The sequence below is a fragment of the Nerophis lumbriciformis genome, linkage group LG20, assembly GCF_033978685.3.
Source record: "Nerophis lumbriciformis linkage group LG20, RoL_Nlum_v2.1, whole genome shotgun sequence".
Classification (NCBI taxonomy): Eukaryota; Metazoa; Chordata; class Actinopteri; order Syngnathiformes; family Syngnathidae; genus Nerophis; species Nerophis lumbriciformis.
This window is the reverse complement of record NC_084567.2, coordinates 5,897,588-5,906,228: the sequence shown is the minus strand read 5'-3', so window position 1 is coordinate 5,906,228 and position 8,641 is coordinate 5,897,588.

The window sequence follows — 8,641 nt, the reverse complement described above, 5'->3', positions numbered from 1 at the left end:
GTGCATTAAAACCAAAACAAACAGGCTAAAGAACAGCTTCTTCCCCAGGGCCATAACCATCCTGAACGGACTGCCCCATTGTCCCTCATAACTGCCTTCTTTTCGGTGCAATAACCCATTCCACCAACCACCCTGTTTTTTATTTATTTTTTTATTTTTAATTTTTATTTTTTCATGTATATATTCATTTCACACCATATTCATTGCACTTCTACATTTTTTATATTTTTATATATTTGCACATTGTTTTTCTAGCATGCACACATCGCACTGTATGGATTGGCCTCAATCTCGTTACCTTGCGTAATGACAATAAAGCTGATTCTGATTCTGATTCTGATTCTGATTCTGATTCTGATGCCTGGTAGAGGCGTGCGTAATCTCCGTCCGCGGAGACGGACGAGGGCGCCCGCTCGCTTTCCTCTTCGGTGCGGTTTCCCTCTTTTGAGTAAAGAATGGACCAAATCCGCAGCTGACGCTACTATGACCCGTAATAAGTCTGTAAGGATGATGGATCTGATGTTAGGTAGCTCTTCGCGGGTGTAAAGAGCATGCACACACACAATTTACGCACAAAAACAAACAAAACAGAGCGCACGAGAGCACCGGAGCAGCCGTGATTGGCGCCATGATGATCAAAAAAGACAATCATTTTCACAGAACTATATCAGTGTGCAGTGTCTCATGCTGCATTATAATTATGTCACTTTTGATACATCTCAACTTTGCCGTGAAAAAGGGTGCCGTGCAGGTTTTTGAGCGTGCACAAACTTGACACATGAGGCCCCAGGTCCCTGGACTGAAGAAGGAGTAACCAAGCACTTGAAGCATCATCTATTTTACTGTTCAGGAAGGTTTCAGATACAGAGAAGACATGGGGTCATGAGTAGATAAGATTATGCTCCAAATAATCCAAGTTTGTATAAAAACCTCAGATATTTGTGAAAGAAGCAGTGAGGAGGTCCTGGGTAGGGTGGATGTCACCACATATGAGCAACATACCACAAACTAAACAGCTAATTGGTTATTTTCCCTTGTGTGTTTTTATGTGTTTTACTGCGTCTGCATTACGTGGGAATCTTTTACAGCACACTGAACAACTAAATGGTTTTTCAACTGTGTGTGTTCTCATGTGTTCAGTCAAACGACTCTGAATAGAAAAGTTTTCACCACAAATCGAACAGTTAAATGTTTATTCACCTGTGTGTGTGTGTTCTCATGTGTTAAGTCAAATTTCAATTTAGAGAAAATATTTTACCACAAACTAAACAATTCAATGGTTTTTCACCTGTGTGTGTTCTCATGTGTTAAGTCAAATTGCTATTTTGAGAAAAGCTTTTGCCACAAACTGAAAAATTAAATGTTTTTTCACCTGAGTGTTCTCATGTGTTGAGTCAAATTGTTATTTTGAGAAAAGCTTTTGCGACAAACTGAACAATTAAATAGTTTTTAACCTGTGTGTGTTCTCAGGTGATCAGTCAAACTGCAATTTAGAGAAAATCTTTTACCACAAACTGAACAATTAAATGGTTTTTCACCTATGTGTTCTCATGTGTTCAGTTAAACTGCAATTTTGAGAAAAGCTTTTGCCACAAATTGAACAATTAAATGTTTTTTCTCCTGTGTGTGTTCTCATGTGTCGACTCAAATAGTTATTTTGAGAAAAGCTTTTGCGACAAACTGAACAATTAAATCGTTTTTAACCTGTGTGTGTTCTCATGTGTTGAGTCAAAATGCTATTTTGAGTAAAGCTTTTGCCACAAACTGAACATTTATGTGGTTTTTCACCTGTGTATTTTCTCATGTGTCACGTCAAACGGCAATTTTGAAAAAAAAAACTTCGCCACACACTGAACATTAAAATGGTTTTCCTCCTGTGTGCGTTCTCAGGTCATCAGTCAAACTGCAATTTAGAGAAAATCTTTTACCACAAACTGAACAATTAAATGGTTTTTTCACCTGTGTGTGTTCTCATGTGTTGAGTCAAAATGCTATTTTGAGAAAAGCTTTTGCCACAAACTGAACATTTATATGGTTTTTCACCTGTTTATTTTCTCATGTGTCGCGTCAAATGGCAAGTTTGAGAACAACTTTCGCCACAAACTGAACAATTAAATGGTTTTCCAACTGTGTGTGTTCCATTTGTTGATTCAAATTGCTATTTTGAGAAACATTTTGCCACAAACTGAACAATTAAGTGGTCTTCCTCCTGTGTGCGTTCTCATGTAATCAGTCAAACTGCAATTTAGAAAAAATATTTTACCACAAACTGAACAATTAAATGGTTTTTCACCTGTGTTTTATCATGTGACAACAAATAGCTATTTTGAGAAAAGCTTTTGCCACAAACTGAACAACTAAATGGTTTTTCACCTGTGTGTTCTCATGTGTTGAGTCAAACTTTCATTTTGAGAAAAGCTTTTGCCACAAACTGAACAATTATATGGTTTTTCATCTGTGTGTCTTCTCATGTATTCTATCAAACTACCTTTAAAAGAAAAGCTTTTGCCACAAACTGAACAGCTAAATGGTTTTTCACCTGTGTGTGTTCTCATGTGTTGAGTCAAAATGCTATTTTGAGAAAAGTTTTTGCCACAAACTGAACATCTTTATGGTTTTTCACCTGTGTATTTTCTCATGTGTTGATTCAAATTGCTATTTTGAAAAAAGTTTTGCCACAAACTGAACAATTAAATGGTTTTCCTCCTGTGTGTGTTCTCATGTGATCAGTCAAACTGCAATTTAGAAAAAATATTTTACCACAAACTGAACAATTAAATGGTTTTTCACCTGTGTGTTGTCATGTGTTGAGTCAAATTGTCATTTTGAGAAAAGTTTTTGCTACAAACTTTAACAATTGTATGGTTTTTCATCTCTGTGTGTTCTTATGTATTCTATCAAACTACCCTAAAAAGAAAAGCTTTTGCCACAAACTGAACAGCTAAATGGTTTTTCACCTGTGTGTGTTCTCATGTGTTCCATCAAACTACCCTTAAAAGAAAAGTTTTTGCCAAAAACTGAACAGCTAAATGGTTTTTCACCTGTGTGTGTTCTCATGTGTTAAGTCAAACCACAATTTTGAGAAAAGCTTTTGCCACATACTGAACAATTAAATGTTTTTTCAACTGTGTGTGTTCTCATGTGTTCAGTCACACTGCAATTTCAAGAAAAGCTTTTGCCACAAACTGAACATTTAAATGGTTTTTTACCCGTGTGTGTGTTCCCAAGTGTTGAGTCAAAGAGGTATTTCGATAAAAGAATTTGCCACAAACTGAACAATTAAATGTTTTTTCACCTGTGTGTGTGTTCCCAAGTGTTGAGTCAAAGAGGTATTTCGATAAAAGAATTTGCCACAAACTGAACAATTAAATGTTTTTTCACCTGTGTGTGTTCTCATGTGTTGAGTCAAAGAGGTATTTCGATAAAATAATTAGCCACAAACTGAACATGTATATGGTTTTTCATCTGTGTGTGTTCTCATGTGTTCTATTAAACTACCCTTAAAAGAAAAGCTTTTGCCACATACTGAACAATTAAATGTTTTTTCACCTGTGTGTGTTCTCATGTGTCGACTCAAATAGCTACTTTGAGAAAAGCTTTTGCCACAAACTGAACAACTAAATGGTTTTTCACCTGTGTGTGTTGAGTCAAATTCACATTTTGAGAAAAGTTTTTGCCACAAACTGAACAAATATATGGTTTTTCATCTCTGTGTTCTCATGTATTCTATCAAACTACCCTTAAAAGAAAAGCTTTTGCCACAAACTGAACAGCTAAATGGGGTTTCACCTGTGTGTGTTCTCATGTGTTGAGTCAAATTGCAATTTTGAGAAAAGATTTTGCCCAAAACTCAACATTTATATGGTTTTTCACCTGTGTGTTTTCTCATGTGTCAACTCAAATAGTTATTTTGAGAAAAGCTTTTGGCATGAACTGAACAATTAAATGGCTTTTCACCTGTGTGTTCTCATTTGTCGACTCAAATAGCTATTTGAGAAAAAGTATTTGCCACAAACTGAACAGCTATATTGTTTTTCACCTGTGTGTGTTCTCATGTGTTGAGTCAAATGGCAATTTTGAGAAAAACCTTTGCCACAAACTGAACAATTAAATGGTTTTTCACCTGTGTGTGTTCTCATTTGTCGAGTCAAACCGCAATTTTGAGAAAATATTTTGCCACAAACTAAACAATTAAATGGTTTTTCTCCTGTGTGTGTTCTCATGTGATCAGTCGAGTTGCAATTTAGAGAAAATATTTTACCGCAAACTGAACAATTACACGGTTTTTCACCTGTGTGTGTTCTCATTTGTCGAGTCAAACCGCAATTTTGAGAAAAGCTTTTACCACAAATTGAAGCAATAAATGTTTTTTCTCCTCTGTGTTCTCATGTGTCGAATCAAATAGCTATTTGAGAAAAACTTTTGCCACGAACTGAACAATTAAATGGTTTTTCACCTGCGTGTTCTCATGTGTCGACTGAAATAGCTATTTTGAGAAAAGTTTTTGCAACAAACAGAACAATTAAACAGTTTTTCACCTGTGTGTTCTCAGATGTTCAGTTAAACTGCAGTTTCGAAAAAAAGCTTTTTCCACAAATTGAACCATTAAATGTTTTTTCTTCTGTGTGTGTTCTCATGTGTCGACTCAAATAGCTATTTGAGAAAAACCTTTGCCACAAACTGAATATTTAAATGGTTTTTCACCTGAAAATCAGGTGAAAAACCATATAAATGTTCTGTTTGTGGCAAAAACTTTTCTCAAAATTGCAATTTGACTCAACACATGAGAACACACACAGGTGAAAAAAACATTTAGCTGTTCAGTTAGTGGCAAAAGCTTTTCTTTTAAGGGTAGTTTGATAGAACACATGAGAACACACACAGATGAAAAACCACATATTTGTTCAGTTTGTGGCAAAATCTTTTATCGAAATACCTCTTTGACTCAATACATGAGAACACACACACAGGTGAAAAAACATTTTTTTGTTCAGTTTGTGGCAAAAGCTTTTCTGAAAATAGCAATTTGACTCAACACATGAGAACACACACAGGTGGAAAACCATTTAATTGTTCAGTTTGTGGCGATAGTTTTATGTCAAAATTGCGGTTTAACGCAACACATGGAACACACACAGGTGAAAAACTATTTAATTGTTCAGTTTGTGGCGAAGGTTTTTCTCAAAATTGCCGTTTGACACATCACATGGAATACACACAGGTGAAAAACCATTTAATTGTTCAGTTCGTGGTGAAAGCTTTTCTCTAAATTGTAGTTTGACTCCACACATGAGAACACAGACAGGTGAAACCCCATATATATTCTTAGTTTGTGGCAAAAGCTTTTCTCAAAATTGCTATTTGACTCAACACATGAGCACACACACAGTTGGAAAACCATTTAATTGTTCAGTTTGTGGCGAAAGCTTTTCTCAAAATTGCCATTTGACGTGACACATGAGAACACACACAGGTGAAAACCCATTTAGCTGTTCAGTTTGTGGCAAAAGCTTTTCTTTTAAGGGTAGTTTGATAGAACACATGAGAACACACACAGATGAAAAACCACATATTTGTTCAGTTTGTGGCAAAATCTTTTATCGAAATACCTCTTTGACTCAATACATGAGAACACACACACAGGTGAAAAAACATTTTTTTGTTCAGTTTGTGGCAAAAGCTTTTCTGAAAATAGCAATTTGACTCAACACATGAGAACACACACAGGTGGAAAACCATTTAATTGTTCAGTTTGTGGCGATAGTTTTATGTCAAAATTGCGGTTTAACGCAACACATGGAACACACACAGGTGAAAAACTATTTAATTGTTCAGTTTGTGGCGAAGGTTTTTCTCAAAATTGCCATTTGACACATCACATGGAATACACACAGGTGAAAAACCATTAAATTGTTCAGTTCGTGGTAAAAGCTTTTCTCTAAATTGTAGTTTGACTCCACACATGAGAACACACACAGGTGAAACCCCATATATATTTTTAGTTTGTGGCAAAAGCTTTTCTCAAAATTGCCATCTGACTCAACACATGAGCACACACACAGTTGGAAAACCATTTAATTGTTCAGTTTGTGGCGAAAGCTTTTCTCAAAATTGCCATTTGACGTGACACATGAGAACACACACACAGGTGAAAAACCATTTAGCTGTTCAGTTAGTGGCAAAAGCTTTTCTTTTAAGGGTAGTTTGATAGAACACATGAGAACACACACAGATGAAAAACCACATATTTGTTCAGTTTGTGGCAAAATCTTTTATCGAAATACCTCTTTGACTCAATACATGAGAACACACACACAGGTGAAAAAACATTTTTTTGTTCAGTTTGTGGCAAAAGCTTTTCTGAAAATAGCAATTTGACTCGACACATGAGAACACACACAGGTGGAAAACCATTTAATTGTTCAGTTTGTGGCGATAGTTTTATGTCAAAACTGCGGTTTAACGCAACACATGGAACACACACAGGTGAAAAACTATTTAATTGTTCAGTTTGTGGCGAAGGTTTTTCTCAAAATTGCCGTTTGACACATCACATGGAATACACACAGGTGAAAAACCATTTAATTGTTCAGTTCGTGGTGAAAGCTTTTCTCTAAATTGTAGTTTGACTCCACACATGAGAACACAGACAGGTGAAACCCCATATATATTCTTAGTTTGTGGCAAAAGCTTTTCTCAAAATTGCTATTTGACTCAACACATGAGCACACACACAGTTGGAAAACCATTTAATTGTTCAGTTTGTGGCGAAAGCTTTTCTCAAAATTGCCATTTGACGTGACACATGAGAACACACACAGGTGAAAACCCATTTAGCTGTTCAGTTTGTGGCAAAAGCTTTTCTTTTAAGGGTAGTTTGATAGAACACATGAGAACACACACAGATGAAAAACCACATATTTGTTCAGTTTGTGGCAAAATCTTTTATCGAAATACCTCTTTGACTCAATACATGAGAACACACACACAGGTGAAAAAACATTTTTTTGTTCAGTTTGTGGCAAAAGCTTTTCTGAAAATAGCAATTTGACTCAACACATGAGAACACACACAGGTGGAAAACCATTTAATTGTTCAGTTTGTGGCGATAGTTTTATGTCAAAATTGCGGTTTAACGCAACACATGGAACACACACAGGTGAAAAACTATTTAATTGTTCAGTTTGTGGCGAAGGTTTTTCTCAAAATTGCCGTTTGACACATCACATGGAATACACACAGGTGAAAAACCATTAAATTGTTCAGTTCGTGGTAAAAGCTTTTCTCTAAATTGTAGTTTGACTCCACACATGAGAACACACACAGGTGAAACCCCATATATATTTTTAGTTTGTGGCAAAAGCTTTTCTCAAAATTGCCATCTGACTCAACACATGAGCACACACACAGTTGGAAAACCATTTAATTGTTCAGTTTGTGGCGAAAGCTTTTCTCAAAATTGCCATTTGACGTGACACATGAGAACACACACACAGGTGAAAAACCATTTAGCTGTTCAGTTAGTGGCAAAAGCTTTTCTTTTAAGGGTAGTTTGATAGAACACATGAGAACACACACAGATGAAAAACCACATATTTGTTCAGTTTGTGGCAAAATCTTTTATCGAAATACCTCTTTGACTCAATACATGAGAACACACACACAGGTGAAAAAACATTTTTTTGTTCAGTTTGTGGCAAAAGCTTTTCTGAAAATAGCAATTTGACTCAACACATGAGAACACACACAGGTGGAAAACCATTTAATTGTTCAGTTTGTGGCGATAGTTTTATGTCAAAATTGCGGTTTAACGCAACACATGGAACACACACAGGTGAAAAACTATTTAATTGTTCAGTTTGTGGCGAAGGTTTTTCTCAAAATTGCCGTTTGACACATCACATGGAATACACACAGGTGAAAAACCATTTAATTGTTCAGTTCGTGGTGAAAGCTTTTCTCTAAATTGTAGTTTGACTCCACACATGAGAACACAGACAGGTGAAACCCCATATATATTCTTAGTTTGTGGCAAAAGCTTTTCTCAAAATTGCTATTTGACTCAACACATGAGCACACACACAGTTGGAAAACCATTTAAATGTTCAGTTTGTGGCGAAAGCTTTTCTCAAAATTGCCATTTGACGTGACACATGAGAACACACACAGGTGAAAATCCATTTAGCTGTTCAGTTTGTGGCAAAAGCTTTTCTTTTAAGGGTAGTTTGATAGAACACGAGAACACACACAGATGAAAAACCACATATTTGTTCAGTTTGTGGCAAAATCTTTTATCGAAATACCTCTTTGACTCAATACATGAGAACACACACACAGGTGAAAAAACATTTTTTTGTTCAGTTTGTGGCAAAAGCTTTTCTGAAAATAGCAATTTGACTCAACACATGAGAACACACACAGGTGGAAAACCATTTAATTGTTCAGTTTGTGGCGATAGTTTTATGTCAAAATTGCGGTTTAACGCAACACATGGAACACACACAGGTGAAAAACTATTTAATTGTTCAGTTTGTGGCGAAGGTTTTTCTCAAAATTGCCGTTTGACACATCACATGGAATACACACAGGTGAAAAACCATTTAATTGCTCAGTTCGTGGTAAAAGCTTTTCTCTAAATTGT